The sequence below is a fragment of the Schistocerca gregaria genome, chromosome 7 (genome assembly GCF_023897955.1).
Source record: "Schistocerca gregaria isolate iqSchGreg1 chromosome 7, iqSchGreg1.2, whole genome shotgun sequence".
In the NCBI taxonomy this organism is placed as follows: Eukaryota; Metazoa; Arthropoda; class Insecta; order Orthoptera; family Acrididae; genus Schistocerca; species Schistocerca gregaria.
Window position 1 is genome coordinate 70,945,978 of NC_064926.1, and position 20,424 is coordinate 70,966,401.

Sequence of the window (20,424 nt, forward strand, 5' to 3'; positions counted from 1 at the left end):
ACATCACATGGCTGACACATTCATTTGGTACATTGGAAGCAACTTTGTGTGCTAAGCAATGCACACTTTCTTGAGGTTCCCTTTGCAGGCTTCTATGCTGCTTCATTTACCAGCTTAGCTTGTGAAATTATGATTTCTAACAATAAATGCATAGTTCTCTAACAGCTCTTTATGTTGGTGAACACATTGACGGCTCTCACAAATGTTGCAATTACAGAAATTCTAAATCTCCTACAGACTCATTCACTCTTGAACTGCACACTATTATCTTGTTAAGTCCGCAGCTTGTGATCTAGGGGCTGGCGTTGCTGCCTCTGGATCGCGGGGTCCCAGGTTCGATTCCTGGCCGGGTTGGGGATTTGCTCTGCCCGGGGACTGGATGTTTCAGTTGTCATATCATCATCATCATCATCATCATCATTTCTAAGAGTGACTCAATTGGATTGTGAAAAGAAAATGGACTATCTAAAAGTTGGGACTTCGTATAGGCGCTGATGACTGCGCCATTGAGTGCCTCACAAACCAAACATAATCATTACCTTGTTAAGTACAAAAGCTATCCAGCAGTAATGACTTGTGGCACACAAAACTCAATTTTACAGACAAAAAAAAACTCTTATCACCAATAAAAATTCAAGTTCTCTTAGCTATATAATCACAACCAAGAAACAATTTATGTGCAGCAGAGAACACAAAAGCTTGAGCTACAGCTACGATGTCAAAGTCAGAATAGGCAGAAAATATGTGCTGTCCAACATCGAGACGTGGAGATGGACACTAGAGTTAGTAGATACCAGAAATCTTCATGGTTCTTCCATCATGTCACTCATATATTAGATAGTCCACCAAAAAAATGCAGTTTTGCACAGTAACAACTGGTAAACAAAGGATTAAAGGTAAGCTCTTGGAATGTTTGGGTGCAAGAGCAAGTAATCCAAATTCTAGTTCACTTTGGATTTTATTAGGAAGCTGAAATTGAATGTTACTAGGAAGCTGAAGTTGTGTCCGGCTTTTGGGTCAAGGTCTGAGGAATACTGTAATTGTATTTTCTATTATTTAGCCAAGCATTCCTTTTACTAGTCCACCATGCTCCAAAAGTGCTGCTGTAATTGGCAACTCCCACTTCTCATGGTTTTTCCTTCCCTGCTCTTACAAGAAAATAGTTAGATGGGTGTACAGCACAAAATTTCTTCTTTCAGAGTAACCACTCTTTCAAGATGTCACTATCTTTGCAACTGCCAAAAACCCTTATTTTCAAAACAGCTTATATTTCCTTACATCTTCCCTATAACTCACACCCTAAACTCTGACACCCCCCACCCCAGCATTAGTTCTATATACTGGACTACTGATGAAGTTTGTCCAGTCTTGAACTCTGCAAGTGGGCAGATTGTACATATGAATAATCTACTTTAAATAATTTTTTTTACTACATGTATGAATATTTAAATTGCTTCATAACAGCAGAGTGAGAGTTGCATGACCACTAACATACACAAAATCCCTTTTGCACTAATTTCCATAGGAATGTGGAATAGGTAACTGATTGTCAGAGGATACTGTACACTATTTTTTCATTGCAGTCAGTGACATTAAACATATTGTACGCAGAAACTGTCACTTCTTCGAGTGCACTAAGTGTTATGCAACAGACATGAACAATAATTCTGTGAGGAGAAATGATTTATTCTGATTTTGCTTCCTTTCATGATGCAGAAAAAGTGGGTTAATTAGGTCAATACTCAAGAAGATGACTATGGTGAATTTCATCATCTCTGACCACTTTGTCATTTTCTTTGATGCAACTCTATACTCAACAAGGCCAGCACCACACACACACACACACACACACACACACACACACACACACACACACACAAAAAGAAAGAAAAAAAAAAACCTATCCGAGAAATTAACTTATATGATCTGTGCTGTTTGTTTTGGTAGTTGCATATTGCAACCTTTGTGGAAACTGCAGACCTGTTTGATTCCTAGGACAAATATAAACCATCTGCCACAGCAGTTTAAATTCTTCTTGCCCAACATTAAAGATGATACATTATGCACAATATACATGCTGGGTTCAGATCACTCCATCCTTTCTCAGTCTTAACTTCTTTTTCCTATTATAACATTTTGCTTATCTTAACTTCTACCAAAATTAAAAGCTTAACAGTGTGTACTAGTAGTCAGACAGTACTGAAAAGAAATTATGAAAAATGTTAAGAGACTTAACACTGGAAAAAATCCCAAAACGAGTAATCATATGTGGAATATCACAGCTGCAAAGTGATCAATAACTCATTTCCAGCAGGGGTTGGCAGCAGCACTCTTCATAAAGGAGATCACTGAGTGGCTTTTCAAGTACTGCCGCATCTGGCTAATAAACATGCCTACCAGCAGGTGGTGCAGCCCCTGTGGCTCTCTTAAAAGACCCAGCATGCTACCACTCAACAGGCCCTGGTACTTAGCTAGAGACCTGCAGCTGACTGCCACTCAACAATAGGCAGTTATTCGCAAAGTCAATGAACAGATTGCTGCTGCCGTAAATACAGCTCTCCAAGCACTCAACACTCCTTTTCGCAAGTTGCTCTGAGGACTCTTTTTCATCATTGCACACCGCTCTATTTACAGGGAACAACATATACAGAAAACCGAAACTGCAGCAACAAAGAAAGGGAAAACCAAAAACAGTATATGCAACGCAGTTATGTACAAAGATTGTCCTTACATGAATCTTTCCAGATAAATGTGTGGACCAAAATTATTGCAGTAATTGTCTCATTCATTACTTAGTTAAATTATGAAACTGCAGCACAGAAATCTGCAATATGCTCTTGCTGCTGATTTTTTCAACTTTCTCCTCAGTGCTACATTAACTTGTATATATGCTGGAGTGTGAATTTTCTGCTGCAGCTAAAATTATACTGTAATTCTGTGTACCAAAGAATAACAAATTGTATTTAATTTTGGTTACTGAAGTACCATCATCGGTAGTCATTTTGCACTATTCCAGGATTATCCACAACACAACACAGCAGCATTTTTTTCCTATGCATTTAACACGTGTGTTGACTTACTTTCTGTCTATATGGATGAAGTGTGTACAGTTATCTTTCTTTGTTTTGACATGTCTTTTACAAAATTGTTCAGGCTTTTGTGACCACTTGTTGACAAACTGCCATTTGGCTTCAGTGTCAGGTTATTCGGCTGACGTTTGTTTGATGATCTTCCTGACATTTTGCCAGCATGAATGGCTGGCACTGACAGAGCTTCACTAACCACTGTCAATGGTGGAGTTGAGCTCGCAGTTGCAGCTTAGATGTACCTGGCACACCACTGACCAAGGGCTTTTCCATGGTGCTTTCTGCTGTGGTTCTCCCCTTGCTACCTACAACAGTCACTCATTGCAGCACAGGAATCCACGATCTGTTAATTGTGAGGTTTTCTTCTTTCTTGCTGAAGTCATTGTCATGTTTGTGTCTTTGTATTGTTTTTCTGTACAAGCGGGTGCGATAGCTCTTCTCTACAGCAAGAACTTCCACGTCAGTGAATTTTACTATCTGCTTGGTGTCATACGGCGCAAGCTCGATCATGACTGGTTTCTCCAACTGTACCAACCTCCAATGCTTCTTATGTTCATGGTGCTGGTGTTGACTGATCGTCTAGTCAGTCCAACATTTACTTTTCCACATGTGTATGGTATGCGATATTTCTGACATTGTAACTGGGTTACTTTCCTCCTTTGCTGATCTGAGGTACTCTGATCTTTTTTGTCAGTTTTTAAATTGTCTTTATGCCTTGTTTGCACAATATAGGCTGATTCTGTCTATCACTCTGGGAATGTATTGGAAAGGCATTGTGTCACTCTGACGAGTGCTCGATTCTGTGACACTTCTAACTTAACTGGTGGAGCACCCATTGTTCCTCAGAAAGCTTTCCAGGTGTGCATCTTGATTGAGGTACTGTGTCTGACATATTCATCATGCTCACATTCCTTGTGAAAGAGTTGAGCAACCAGAAGCCCTATCACCTCTGCTGTCATGAAGATTCATAAGAATACGAAGGGTATTAGTAAGTTTTGCAATACAGCTTTATATATTTAATTTTTTTGAAGCAATTTCTGCCACGTTGAAGACACCTCTCCATTGTCCGAAACAAATCCCTAAACCAGTTCTCCCAACTTTCTGTAGGAAGTAAGGCACACTTTTTGTCCTCAGCCCTGAAGAAGTCCTTATCACTTGAAAACTGCTCTCCTTTCAGTTTCATTTTCACATGCGGGAATAGTACAATGTCACAAAGAGCAAGGTCTGGACTGTAAGGAGGGTGCTCAAGAAGTTTCAGTACTGTACTCCACAAATATTTGGTGGATGGTTTGGCAGCAGTGTTGCTATGATGGAGGAACCAAGTTTCCATTCTTCACTTCTGTCACATGTTCTGCAAAGACTGGATGACTTTGGGCATGTACTGCTCAGTGTATCACTTAGCTGTTAACTGTGTTGTGTGTGTCCAAAACAACTCGCTTCACAGTTTCACTCGATTTGGGAAGAAAAAAAAACCACCAGCTATCATTTTCTTCTTTACTGAACTTTAAAGATCCGAACTTTGTTTTGAGTCTTAGTCGGTACATCATAATAGTACAGTCAAGTTTTGTTACCTGTCACAAAGGCACTCACATACTGAGATTGTCCGCTAGAAAACTTCTTTAACATCTCTTGGCACCAAGTCATGTCATCTCCTCTTCCGTCAGTCTATGCGGCACCCAGATAAACAATGTTTCCTTACTTGAAAATGATCATGTGGAACTACTGGTGCATTTAGCCCTAAGGTATCCTCTATCTGCTTGTAGGTCACTCACCTGTCTTCGTCTAACGTTTTCCTCACAGCATCAATTTTCCTCCATAACAGATGATCATGGCCTTCCTGTCCTCTTTAGAATTCTGTGATCCATCTGAATAGAGTGGTACGATGTGGACACACATCACTGAGTGCAGGAATCACTTCTTCAAAGCACTGGTCTATGTTTAAATCACGTGCAAAGTTGAACCACAAAACTGCCCAAATCTCACTTCATGGCCACGACGCCATAGCAAGCTCTTCAAAGTAAACCTTCGAGTGAATGACTGTGCCCACAGATTTGGCACAGTGACTACAGTATTCTCACTGATGTATAAATTGCTGAAACACTTTACCCCTCTGCTCCAGCTGCACATGGGAAAGACTGACACATACATAATGGACTTAGGATCTTCCACTGAGAATCTGAAGAAACTAGAACTTGGACCAAATGACATCTTGGTCAGCTCTGATGTTGATCCATTGTTTACTATTATGCCATTCAATGAATATCTCCAGTAAATCGGTTCCATTTTCCCACAAGACATCACCAAACTCTTTCATGCATGTCTCACTATGAGCTATTTCATGTGGAATGCAACTTCTATGAACAGCTGGAAGGCGTCAACAAAGATACTCCACACAGCCCAGTGATCAACTTCTTCAAGCGACATTTCAAAGCACAGGCATTGGACTTTGTACCTTGTACACCTAAGGTGTGGTACATACACGTAAACGATACCTTTACTTTGTGAACCGATGGTGAGGAACAGCACAGTGACTTCCTAAGAGACCTGAACAGCTTCCATGTCAACATAAAATTTACCATGTAGGTAGAAAAAGACTAACCAGCTTCCCCTTTCTAGATGTGCTGATCATGAGGGATGATGAAAACCTGGTGCACTATGTGTACTGTAAACCAAGACACATGGGCCAATACCTGCACAAACTGTCAAATCACCACCTAAGATGGAAAAGAGGCTCGACTAACAAGCTTGTAGCGTGAGCAAGACAAATATGTGAGCCGCAGCATCTCACATGCAAGATGCAACACCTGTAAGGTGTTCTGAGGGGCAATGAGTACCCAATTAGTTACATAAGAAGTGTCATGAAATCAAACATACCGTGAAGTGACACATCGTAAGAGAAATGTCAGGTACATGTTTCTGCTTTATGTTCCCTGAGTGACGCACAAAGTTGGCCTTATACTGTGCAAGCACAGCATAAAGACTACTTATAAACTGACAAAAAAGATCAAAGAACATCTCAGATCAGCAGTGGAGAAAAGAGTCCCACTTGCAATGTCATGGATAAATCACACACCACATACATGCAGAAAAGTCTGTGTTGGAATGACTGGGTGATCACTCAACACCACAATCATTGAACATAAGCGGTATTGCAGGTTGGGGCAGGTGGAGAAATTGGCTGTGGTGGAGCCTGCACGGTGTGAGACTGACCACATAGTAACATTCACCGACACAGAAGTTCTTGCTACAGAGAAGATTGATCATACCTGCTTGTTCAGAGAATTTATAGTAATATACTAAAACCAAGAAAGAAGAAAGCTCAAGGTGAATGGATCCTGGAGTCCCATACTGTAGCGAACAACCATTGCAGGTAGCAAGGGACAATCCCAGTGGTAATGACTACGAAAAATCCGCTGGACATTGGCATGCCAGGTACATATAATCCGCAAATGCAAGCTCGACTCCAGTCCAGCACCAGCAATGCATCACAAAAATCATTAATCAAATGATTGTTGAAGAACCTCAGACAGAAGGCAACAGTCAGTAATGTCTTTTATTTTGTGTCTGCCTTTTGGTTCTGCTTTGGCAATTCGACATATGACATATAAATTTGACATTAAGTTTGTCTTCTGCCCTACAGGCCTTTATTTTGTCTTTTGTTTTTAAATCTCAGCTTCATGACGAGGCTTTTCCGTTGCTTAGTTTCTAAAATTTTAGGTGCTGGAATGCACCTCTTTGACCACACAGCTGCCCCGCCCCCACCCACAAAAGTCACAAGCTCCGATTTTTGAAAACTTATGACAAAACTTACAAGGAGAAATCACTTTTTACAAAAAATACTATTGTGGAATTAAAGTTTTTAAAGCAAAATTTCTTATAATCAAAACAATAAAATCACAAGATTTAATACAAACAAACAATACTTCACCCCAAATCTCTGTCCATTGCATCACATTGTTAAACCCATTGTCATATTCACTGGTGCCGGCACACTGAAAAATTATTTATGTTGCAATTTAATACACATATTCTATTTTAAATCTCCAGTGCTGAGTTGTTCCAGAGAGTGGCTAAAAAAAATTTCTGGGAGTTGCTGGAAAGCCATTCTGGCGCATTCTGGCTGAAATTAAGACATGGACTTTTCATTGCAACATCGCACATGTTTCATTTTAATGTCTTCGATATTTCTGTGCATTCTAATTCTATTGTCATAATGCTTCGTTTTCTTGATAAGATATTTTGCACCAATGGGGACGTCACTACCAACAATGTAAGTTGCAGTTCCATATTCATACAATGTGCAGGAATGGTGAACTGCTCCCTCAAAGGAAAACATTGTTTACTACAAGACACAATTTGGAGTGGCAGTCGTCGTAATTGTGGGCAGCCCGATATCCTGTATGATTCTCTCTCAATGAGGCTGACTGTTGCTCCCGTGTGTACTTGAAATGCTCTTGCACCTTGTCCTTCCATAGGGAAGGATCTCAGGTAGGATGTCTCTCATATCAGCACATGATGATAGATAATCACAGTCATGATGAAGGATCTGGTTCAGACATTCCAGTCCAGGGTAGTATTGGGTGATGTAGGGGGCTCTCTTTTGCAGCTGGCTCTTGGGGGGGGGGGGGGGGGGGGGGGTGAGAGAATTGGAGATGTGGAGGAAAATAGGAAAATGGCACAGGAAATCTGTCTGCAGACTAGGTCTGGGAGATAGTGCCAGTCTCTGAAAGCCTTGGTGACACTTCCAGCATACTGGGAAACGGAGTTCTTGTCACTTCGGATACACTGTCCTCGGGTGGTCAGACTGTATGGGAGGATTTTTTTTTGTGTGGAAGAGATGGCAGCTGTCAAAATGCAGGCCTGTTGGTGTCTGGTGGGTGTAATGTCAACAGAGGTGTGGATATAGCCATCAGAGAGGAGGAGTTCAAAATCCAGGAAGGTAGCACACTGCAATGAGGGCCAGGTGAAGTGGATGGGAGATAAGGTGTAGAGAAAGTGTAGGAATGGGGATAGGGTGTCTATGCCCTGAATGCCTATGAAGATATCATCAATGAACCTGAACCAGACCATGTGTTTGGTGTTTTGAGAGGCTAAGGTTTCCTCTAGATAAGCCATGAACAGGATGGCACAGGAGGGTGCCATGTAGGTGCCCATGGATGGCTGTGGATTTGTTTGTTAACTTCTCCCAGTACCTACTGCAACCTACATCCTTCTGAATCTGCTTGGTGTACTCATCTCTTGGTCGCCCTCTACGATTTTTACCCTGCACACTGCCCTCCAATACTAATGTGGTGATCCCTTGATGCCTCAGAACATGTCCTACCAACCGGTCCCTTCTTCTTGCCAAGTTGTGCCACAAACTCCACTTCTCCCCAATTCTATTCAATACCTACTCATTAGTTATGCGATTTACCCATCTAATCCTAAGCATTCTTCTGTAGCACCACATTTCGAAAGCTTCTATTCTCTTCTTGTCCAAACTATTTATCGTCCATGCTTCACTTACATACATGGCTACACTCCACACAAATACTTTCAGAAACGACTTCCTGACACTTAAATCTATACTTGATGTTAACAAATTTCTCTTCTCCAGAAACGCTTTCCTTGGCATTGCTACTCTACATTTTATACCCTCTCTACTTCGACCATCATCAGTTATTTTGCTCCCCAAATAGCAAAACTCCTTTACTTCTTTAAGTGTCTCATTTCCTAACCTAATTCCCTCAGCATCACCCGACTTAATTCGACTACATTCCATTATCCTCGTTTTGCTTTTGTTGATGTTCATCTTATATACTCCTCTCAAGACACTGTCCATTCCAATCAACTGCTCTTCCAAGTCCTTTGCTGCCTCTGACAGAATTACAATGTCATCGGCGAACCTCATAGTTTTTATTTCTTCTCCATGGATTTTAATACCTACTCTGAATTTTTCTTTTGTTTCCTTTACTGCTTGCTCAATATACAGATTGAATAACATCAGGGAGAGGCTACAACCCTGTCTTACTCCCTTCCCAATCACTGCTTCCCTTTCATACCCCTCGAGTCTTATAACTGGTTTCTTATAACTGGTTTCTGTACAAATTGTAAATAGCTTTTTGCTCCCTGTATTTTACTCCTGCCACCTTTAGAATTTGAAAGAGAGTATTCCAGTCAACATTGTCAAAAGCTTTCTCCAAGTCTACAAATGCTAGAAACGTAGGTTTGCGTTTCCTTAATCTTTCTTCTAAGATACGTGTTCCAGTATTTCTATGGAATCCAAACTGATCTTCCCCGAGGTCGGCCTCTACTAGTTTTTCCATTCATCTGTAAAGAATTCGTGTTAGTATTTTGCAGCTATGGCTTATTAAACTGATTGTTCGGTAATTTTCACATCTGTCAACACCTGTTTTCTTTGGGATTGGAATTATTATATTCTTCTTGAAGTCTGAGGGTATTTCGCCTGTTTCATACATCTTGCTCACCAGATGGTAAAGTTTTGTTAGGACTGGCTCTCCCAAGGCCGTCAGTAGTTCTAATGGAATGTTGTCTACTCTGGGGGCCTTGTTTCGACTCAGCTCTTTCAATGCTCTGTCAAACTCTTCACGCAGTATCGTATCTCCCATTTCATCTTCATCTGCATCTTCTTCCATTTCCATAATATTGTCCTCAAGTACAACGCCCTTGTATAGACCCTCTATATACTCCTTCCACCTTTTTGCTTTCCCTTCTTTGCTTAGAACTGGGTTTCCATCTGAGCTCTTGATATTCATACATGTGGTTCTCTTCTCTCCAAAGGTCTCTTTAATTTTCCTGTAGGCAGTATCCATCTTACCCCTAGTGAGATAAGCTTCTACATCCTTACATTTGTCCTCTAGCCATCCCTGCTTAGCCATTTTGCACTTCCTGTCGATCTCATTTTTGAGATGTTTGTATTCCTTTTTGCCTGCTTCATTTACTGCATTTTTATATTTTCTCCTTTCATCAATTAAATTCAATATTTCTTCTGTTACCCAAGGATTTCTAGCAACCCTCGTCTTTTTACCTACTTTATCCTGTGCTGCCTTCACTACTTCATCCCTCAGAGCTACCCATTCTTCTTCAACTGTGTTTCTTTCCCCCATTGCTGCCAATTGTTTCCTTATGCTCTCCCTGAAACTCTGTACAACCTCTGGTTCATTCAGTTTATCCACGTCCAATCTCCTTAAATTCCCACCTTTTTGAGGTTTCTTCAGTTTTAATCTACAGGTCATAACCAATACATTGTGGTCAGAGTCCACATCTGCCCCTGGAAATGTCTTACAATTTAAAACCTGGTTCCTAAATCTCTGTCTTACCATTATATAATCTACCTGATACCTTTTAGTATATCCAGGGTTCTTCCATGTATACAACCTTCTTTCATGATTCTTGAATCAAGTGTTAGCTATGATTAAGTTGTGCTCTGTGCAAAATTCTACCAGGCAGCTTCCTCTCTCATTTCTTAGCCCCAATCCATATCCATCTACTATGTTTCCTTCTCTCCCTTTCCCTACACTCGAATTCCAATCACCCATGACTATTAAATTTTTAGCTCCCTTCACTATCTGAATAATTTCTTTTATTTCATCATACATTTCTTCAATTTCTTCGTCATCTGCAGAGCTAGTTGGCATATAAACTTGTACTACTGTAGTAGGTGTGAGCTTCATATCTATCTTGGCCACAATAATGCGTTCTCTATGCTATTTGCAGTAGCTTACCGGCATACCTATTTTCCTATTCATTATTAAACCTACTCTTGCATTACCCCTATTTGGTTTTGTGTTTATAACCCTGTAGTCACCTGACCAAAAGTCTTGTTCCTCCTGCCACCGAACTTCACTAATTCCCACTATATCTAACTTTAACCTATCCATTTCCCTTTTAAAATTTTCTAACCTGCCTGCCCGATTAAGGGATCTGACATTCCACGCTCCGATCCGTAGAACGCCAGTTTTCTTTCTCCTGATAATGACAGTCTACAGGCTGTTGGGAAAAGTAGTGTTCAATTGCATTGAGACCATGGGCATGTGGGATATTGGTGTACTGGGAAGTGGCATCAACAGTGACCAATAGAGAACCAGGAGGTAAAAGGGTGGGGGATGGTTGGAGACTCAGTAAAGGATGTGGGAGGCTAGATTATGGGCAATTGGTTGAAGGTGGTGGGTCAATGAGGGCCAAAATTCTTTCAGTGGGGTCACAATAACCACCATCAATGATGGGTACAGAACTGTTGGATGTGTGAAAGGACCTAATGCTTTAAGCAGGGACTGGAAAGTATGTTTGACTTCTGGGATTATATCATTCTGGGAAAGCTTCTAGGTGGAAGAGCCAGACAACTGGCAAAGGTCTCCATCAGTAGACCAGTGCAAAGTAGACCACCCGGTGGCACAACATGGAGCTGAGCATAACATGCTTGATTTCAATGGCCGTCCAGGCCACCCAGATCCTACCCTCCACCACGAGCTTTTCTTCACCAATGGAAGTTGCCCTTGAAACACATTCTCCCCTCCAGAAATTATACTGGTCCCAAACTACAGTAACCTACTGTCCCCACATCCTCCACCATACAATTTCAACCCCCCGTTTTATCACCTCATTGTTTTTCACGCTGCCTCACCACCATTGTGTGCTGCCCTCTGCCAAAGCATCTTGCCATTATTTCACCTCCCTTGCTACTCTCACACACCATACCTCCTGACACTGTGTCTGGCAATCTCATCAGGCTGCCATCCAACAAATGAGTAAAACTAATGCAAAAGACAGTACCTGGTGGTTCTTGACAATACACCAGATATTAGCAACAACTGAAATTTTTCAAGTAATCTGATGCAATCAGAAACCAACTGGATGTTCCACACTATTCCCTATTCTCTCACTCACCATTACAAAACTGACAACCAGTTTTAAAAAAAGATATATCCACTAAGAAAAATTCATTTAATCACTAAAAATTATGAGTCATTTCACCCTTTCCACTAATTTCAAAAACAAACCTGAAAATGAAAGTAATTTAGGAGGAAAGGTAACACCTCTCCAAATATTCAAGACACTGAGTTCTCGATAGGCACATAAAGGTCAGAAGGTCTCGGTATAATTACATGACACATGGGCACACGAGATGGTGAGATCAGGAAGCGCAAGGAAATGATGACATTGGAGAGTGGATTAGAAGGCAGTGGTGGTGGTGGTTAGTATTTAACGTCCCGTCGACAACGAGGTCATTAGAGACGGAGTGCAAGCTCAGGTTAGGGAAGGACTGGTAAGGAAATCGGCCATGCCCTTTCAAAGGAACCAACCCGGCATTTGCCTGAAACGATTTAGGGAAATCACAGAAAACCTAAATCAGGATGGCCGGAGACAGGATTGAACTGTCGTCCTCCCGAATGCGAGTCCAGTGTGCTAACCAATGCGCCACCTCGCTCGGTTAGAAGGCAGTGACAGAAGAGAGAAAGGGGAAAATTGTTGGGAAGAGGGTGTCAGTGCTCAGTGCAGGGGGTTATAGAAGACTGAGACCAGAAGGATTACGAGAATGAAGGGTGTGTTGAAAGGATAACTCCATTTACATAGTTCAGAAAAGCTAGTGTTGGGGGTGTGGGCGGGGGAGAGGTTCGAGATGCCACACATTGTGAAGCAGGCATTGAAATGGAGCATGCGGTGCTTAGCAGCGTATTCCACCACTGGGTGGTCAACTCTGTTCTTGGCCACATTTTGGCAATGGCCATCCACAGCAGAGAACAGTAGGTCAGTGGTCATGATATGGCAGTCCCCTGCCTTCACAGCTGGTCCTGCCCCTGATGGGACAGTGGGGCAAGTCTGTGACAGGCCTGTAGTAGGGCGTGTGGGGTTGGTAAATTGGGCAGGTTGTGTTCTTGGGTCTTCCATAGGTATATGACCTATGTGGCAAATGGTTGAGAATGAATCTGGGATAGGGATGGACCAGGATGGTGCACAGAATGGGTGGGAGGTGGAATAGCACTTTCCGAGGGATGGGAAGGATTATGGGTAGGATGGTACTCATTTCTAGGCACAGAGGATAAATAGCTGGAGCAATGGCAAAGGATATGGTTCAACTACTCCATTCAGAGAAGCTATTGGGTGATGAGGGGTTACTCCTTTGCAGTTGGTTCTTGAGGGTGGTGGGAGAATTAGGAATGTGTGAAGATATGCCACGTGAAAGCTGTCTGCGGACTGGGTTTGGCTTATAGTCTGTGAATGACTTAGCGATACCTTCAGTATAATGGGCAAGAGAGTTCTTGTTACTGCAGATGCATTGTCCAGGGGTGGCCAGACAATACAGTAGTGATTTTTTGGAGAGTAAAGGGCGGCATATGTGAAAATATAGGCACTGTTGATGGTTGGTGAGCGTGATACGGACAGAAGTATGGATGGAGCCTTGAGGAAGGTGAAGATCAATATCTAAGATGATGGCACGGTGAAGCAAATAAGAAAGAAGAAGTTGGAGGGATGAGTGTCTTGGTCCTGCAACCAGATCATGGAGATATCATCAATTAACCTGTACCATTCAAGGAGTTACCGATTTTTGGGAGGATAGGAAGGTTTTTCCTAGTTGGACCACAAACATATTGTCATAGGATGGTGTTATGTGGCGGCAGCTAATTGCTATGACAAGGATCTGTCTATATATTTTGCCCACAAAGGAGGATTAGTTACAAGGATGGTCCCATAAGTATCCAACCCAAATAGAAAGCACAAAAATTTTGTAATAAATTTATTTATTTTTCAACAGCATCTCTTTTCAGCTCTATACACTTTTCCCAGCTATGTTCAATAAGTTTGATACCTTTTTTTTTATAATGAGAACTGTCTAACTGCTAAAAACAGCCGTTAACTGCTGACATAATGTCTTCATTTGTTGAGAATCTTCAAGTTTGGAAATGGAAAATAATCAAAGGGGGCTAAATCTGGCGAATAGGGTGCATGAGGTAGCAATTCAAACTTTAATTCATTAATTTTGGCCATTGCAATAACGGACTTGTGAGCTAGTGCATTGTCCTGAAGAAACAACACTTTCTTCTTGGCCAAATGTGGCCATTTTTGATTGATTTCTTCACCCAAACATTGCAATAAGTTCACATAATACTCGCCATTGTTAGTTTTTCCTTTGTCAAGGTAGTCAATGAAAATCATCCTATGCGCATCCCAAAAAACTGACACCATGATCTTGCCTGCAGATGACACAGTCTTTGCCTTCTTTGGAGTCAGTTCTCCAATTTGTATCCATTTTTCTGATTATTCTTTTGTCTCAGGAGTGAAGCGGTGGGCCCATGTTTCATCCATGGCTATGAGGCGGTGCAAAATATCAGCTCTGTTTCTATGAAACTTTGCTAAACACTCAGCTGAAACATCTTCACGACACTGTTTTTGCTTGAGTGTGAGCAAACACGGCCCACATCTTGCACACTGTTTTCTCATGTCCAAATTTTCAGATAATATGCGATGTGCCACACTTTTTGAAATGCCTATGATGTCTGCTAGCTCGCACACTTTCAGTCAACAATCATCCAGTACCATTTTGTGGATTCTGTTTACCATTTCTGGAGTAGTCACCTCATTTGGTCGACCACTGCGATGCTTGTCTTGGCAGCTCATACAGCCTCATTTAAACTCAGGTACCCAATATTTTACTGTTGTCAACGAAGCAGCAGACTCTCCCAAAATAAAATCTAGCTCAACTTCAATTTGGCTGCACTGAGACCTTCAAAAAAATATTGTATCACATATTGATGGCCAATTTTCTCCATTTTTATGAGTTCACTCACAACATTCACTATTAATGGCTGCCAAATAAATACTAAACAATGTGGTGTCTTCAAACTTGAAATATATGGTTCATAGATTATATACTTTATAATATAGAGATATTTTTCCAACAACGACTTCCATCTCTCAGTCAGGCTGGGTACTCATGGGACCGCCCTCGTGTAAGTGAAATGACAAAAAGACTGTCACAAATATAGCTTTCAGCCAGTACGGCCTTTGTCAGAATCAAGGTCATGTGCTGAGTATAAAAATCGGCCAACGCAGACCAGTGGAATCATTCCACTGTAAACTATATCTGCAACAGAATTGAAGCACTATGTCCCGTTGACATGCGTATCGTCAACGTCGCCATCGCATGCCCATCTACAAACACATTATAAGCCTGGAGAATAAACTTGGCACCAATGGAACTGCACAAAGTGTCATATTGAATGGACCCGGCTTTTTCCGTGGATGTAGAGTTAATTTCAGTCTTGACGTTGCCACAGGGAGTATTGGAAGTGGATGGTTTACTCTCGTCATCGTCTGATGCGAGAATGTCTCTCTACCTGGATTGGAATCATTCGCTGACCGAGATGTCATTGCTTACAAGACCTGGCATTGTGGAATACATGCTAAGACCTAGTTATGTATATAGTAATATGCCTTTTACATTGTATACCTGCTCCTGTCATAAAGTTAGTAATGATGAAAAAATACATGTATGGATGAAAGGACTTGGTGTACTTGCTGAGAACTCTGTACTATAATTATTAATAAAGTCTGATCTATAGTGTCAGCCACCAATTGCTAGATGTACATCTGGTGAACGGGGGCTCAAGGATGCAACAATTTAAAAAAAAATCGAAAACATAGTGCCGCGTTGGCTGCTGAGCGCCTGCGAGGCTGCATGATGCAACCTGCTTGGGCCGGCTAGCACGCGGGTATGCGTGCTGCTAAAGAGACTACAGCACATGTACGGCATAGCACTCCCGCGCTGGCCCTTGCAGCAAACAAACGCACGCACGCACGCATTCCCCCCCCCCCCCCCCCCCCCCCCCCCCCCCACACACACACACACACATCTGCAGTCTCCATCATCCTGGATTTTCCATTGTTTGATGTAACTGATTAGATGTGTAAATAATAAGGTTGTGGGTTTGGAGTTGGAAGGATGTTGGTAGAGGTAGCATTTGACACCAGCACATCTATGGGCATGGCGGTGGTTGGTGTACAGGGAGGTCGTATCAACAGCAACAATTAAAAGCAGTCATTTCATACCAGCTTCGTTGTAATTTGTGATCAGCATTTTATCCAAGCAATCAGCTGTCCACCCAAATGAATGGCACTGCCAAACTGTCTCAAGGGCAAATTTGACCTCCCAGCATCATAACACACTAATGAGCACAGTATGCTTGATTTCAATGGTTGCTTCAATATGGGCTCTTTCCCTCAACAGCAGCTTTCCTGAATTACACCACAGAGATGGGAGCTGTGTTTACAATACATCCATCATTCCCATAACCCCCTGCCCCACATCTCCCTTACCCAACCCTAAGATTCTAACTTTACTCACCCTACACTCATGCCCTCTTCCCCACAGTTCCCCTTTCTCTGTTGTGTCACTCCCTCCCTATCTACTCCTCATGCAGTGTCATCATCACTGTGCTCCACATGAAGTCACCGGTGCCGGTGTCAGTGCCTGTGTGTCGAATTCCTGCCTCATGCCTTTTCCTCCTACATTCCCGTTCTGTAGCCTGTTGTCTCCTTCCAAGCCTTCAGCTGCCTTCCCACAACCCCCACTCGCTCTTCCTGCCCACTTTCTTCCCTCCCCCACTCTATTTGACACAACCCCTTGCTCCAGTAAACCTGCATCACCAAGGACCTGGCAATGTGTACACCAGTAGATAGGTGTGTGTGTGTGTGTGTGTGTGTGTGTGTGTGTGTGTGTGTGTGTGTGAAGTTCTTTTGTTCCTTTTGACAGTCCAGTACTAATGTCTGTAACTAGGAGATCAATAAATAGTTCTTCATGAAAGCTGGAACTACTGTCCCTACACACACACACACACACACACACACACACACACACACACAAAGTGTGAGTCACATAATATGTAACTGCCCTTTTATTTTGAGAATGGTTCTAGGTATCAAAATGAGGTTTTTGTGAAATGTCAGTACACTAAGGGGCATGTGATTTGGTATGTGATAAAATGTCTTACCTTGTGTATGAATCAAAATACTCAAGCAAGTACGATTTAAAAAAAAAAAAAAAAGAATGTTATACTTTTTAATGGCATCCAAATGGGCTTGAAAAGACAAGTATAATGGTTTAATGCTTGTTAATGTTGAGGCTGAGACTCTTCACAAAATCGTCTGTGCAATGCAATAAAAATGAAAAGCAGTGTTGCCAGAATCAGCTATTGTTGTGTAAATAATGCTAAGCAGAGCTGTTATGCGAGGCTTCATCTTTAAATGCAGCAAAGCAGGCCTACGCTACTAAAACCTAAAAAATAAATGAAATGATAGTGCGGCATTGATGGGGAAATTTGACCACCGAATTGCAAGTCTTATTTCAGGTGATGATGAAACAATGACAAGGATGTGATAACACAATGCCCAGAACACGAGTGGAGAAAATACCCAACCCGGCCGGGAATCGAACCTGGGCCAGCTGCAAGGTAGACAAACATGTTATCACTCAGATAAGCAGGCAGATGATAAAACATCATTTTCTGTATGACACAGATACAGGTTTGGAACTATTGCATATGTTTTCTTCTGATATATCAGATGGGACTCAAGGAAACTATTTCAATGAGTATACATTTCAAGATTTTTGTAGAACAACTACAGTTTCGTCAGGCAGTTTTCCGTTTAAATCCTTCTCATTGCCACTTCCTACCAAAGGCAAAATAGAAATGTTAATCATTCGTACTTCATAATGACAAACAGCCCTATTCAAGTCCAAAGTGAAACTACTATACTGTTGTGTGTTTGACATTATGTCAATAGCTGGAGGTGAACTGAAGTTTTATATTATTTCAAAACATCAGGTATGCCAAGATACTTGTAAATATTTTCCTGATTACCAGTTTCAACAGATCTCTGCTGTCATCATCACATGACCTTTACAAACTTGCAAGTCACATAGTGCTGTTGCGTTGTTCTACAACATAACGTAGCAATGAAAATCTGCAAGTCAAATATAAAATATCACAAATATAACACATATATCATGTAGTGCTGATGTTGTAGCACACTTGTTCATTTAACACTACCACAGTGACATTGTGGTGTTAATGTGAAAAAGTGAACTAGGACATCAGCACAGTATGATATAAAACATACATTTGTGGTTTTTTTTTATATTTGACATGCTGATGTTCATTGGCACCTTTCACTGTAAAGTGACATCATCACTATGTGACTTGCAAGTTTGTAAAGCTCACGAACTTCTGTTAACATGTTACATGGGCTGATGATGACCGCATTATCTTTATCTGTCTTTGCATGTATGCTTCCCACCTGTTGCTGGACAAATGTGTCTATAAATACTGCTTGAAACTGTAATTAGATGAAATATACTTTAAATAAACTAAGCAGATTATTCAGAATGACTGATGACATGTCACCCAAAAGATAAATAATTTTCTTAATGAAAAGTAGTTCTACATTTTACTGAAGTATGTGCTCAAATCTCCAAGGCATATCAGCACTTGTTGTTTGAGAGAGAGAGATGAACAAAAAAAAGTAACAGCATCTCCCAAACAATGCATTCTGTGACGATTCGGCAGCACATGTCATCTGGCGTAGTTGGAGCTTCATGATAAACTGTGTCTTTCAGTGCTTCCCATAGGCAGAAATCAAGAGAAGTCAAATAAAGAGAGCTGATCAGCCATTGTGCTGCAGTGTTCTGTCCTGTCCAACCATCAGAAAATTTTTCGTTCAGCATTTGCGTTGCAACATGAGAAGAGTGAGCAGGGAACCTGTAGTGCCAGGATCACTCACAGTCACTCCTCCAGTGGCACCTCTTCTAGAAGAGCAGACAGAATATTATTTAGAAAGTGTGCATACATACTTTAGTTTAACATCCCTGGCATGAAGTAAGATCTCACAATGGAATTTCCTATGATACTGTACTACAGATTTATGCTTCACAGTCGTCGTCGTCGTCGTCGTCGTATCTGATAAAGCCAATGTGCATTTTTGGCTGCCAAATTCTGCATGTTATGCAAATTTACACTACCATGGTTCATAAACATTGCTTTGTCAGTAAAGAGGACATGATGGAAAAATGTAATAGTCTTCCAAGCGAAGCACAGGAAACCAACAAAATTCTACACGCTTTTCGAACTCATGGGTAGGATATGTTGGTGCAAGATGCGAATTACACTACTCTGGATGATTCCACATTCCTTGGCAATATGTCTCACACCACCATTTACCTTATAAAAGTACTGTCTAATTTCTTCTCACTGGTGCACATTTATGCATCCAAGGAATGTTGAAGCAGAAATTGGTTGCCAATAGACAGCACAGTTCCTGCTAGTTTTGCAGTGCAGACAAGTAAACAGTCAAAAGGCTCAGTACAACGAAGTAGTCTAGCATGTGTGAGTTTACAACACAATAGTAGAGTCCAGCTGAGTTGTCTTTCAATTTTAAATTATTTTTCTGCAAAGAACTTCATCCTCAACATTAACAAGCATTATATCACTGTACTCATCTTTTCAAGCACTTTAGTATGTTGGTAAATAAAGTATATCATTCCACTTAAAAACTTGCTGCAATATCTCTTATTTCTGTCAAAACCGACTGCACGAAAGAATAGGCTGTGCTATGCTGGGCTGTGAAAATATGTGATTCAGTTTTATTCTTTGCAGTTAGTTGTAACTATGATAGCAAGGCACTTAAACCATTACATAAATTGTTTCTCTTATATATATGCTCTCTCTTCATTTATAATTTTAACCAAAAATTGTAAATATGGCTATGTGCAGTTTTGTTTTCTTCCTTGCAGTGGGTTTTAGCAGAAAACAGAAAAGTTGTATTTATGGCTTATTGGCTCAGTATTAGAATACTGTAGGAGTATCAATTTTCAGAAACTTTGTAATCCTACCACTTTACACGTTAAAATTATGCTAAGTACTATCACTGGAGCTACTTCCAGCAGCTGGACAGATCTCTCTCACCCCACATATCAATTATCCTAACCAATTTACCCATTCATTCTAAGAAACTGCAATTCTCAACCTAAGTTTTATTCAGAGTAACAATGAACGAGGCTAAAGGTCAAAGAATGGAGAGAAGAGGAGGTGAGAGGGAGGAAGGAGAAGGGCATAGAGAGGGGGAAGGATAAAATGGACAGAGAGAAGGGGCGGAAGAGGAAATGGATGAAAAGATAAAGGAGGGGCAGGTGCACAGAAGGGGGGGGGGGGGGATGAGATTAGGACACATATCCCATACATATTTAGCAACTGCAAACCATTGCCGGGTTCACTAGTGATATTTATTGCTAAAAAAAAAAATTGTTTCAACAACAATTGTTTGATCTGAAATTTGATTTACACAA

At 41.2% G+C, this 20,424-nt stretch overlaps 1 protein-coding gene across 1 annotated transcript in view; it reads right to left on the minus strand.

The window, feature by feature from the left end:
• LOC126281771 (FAM172 family protein homolog CG10038) overlaps window positions 1-20,424 on the minus strand; it is a 254,789-nt gene that overhangs the window by 101,836 nt on the left and 132,529 nt on the right. The window lies entirely within an intron of this gene.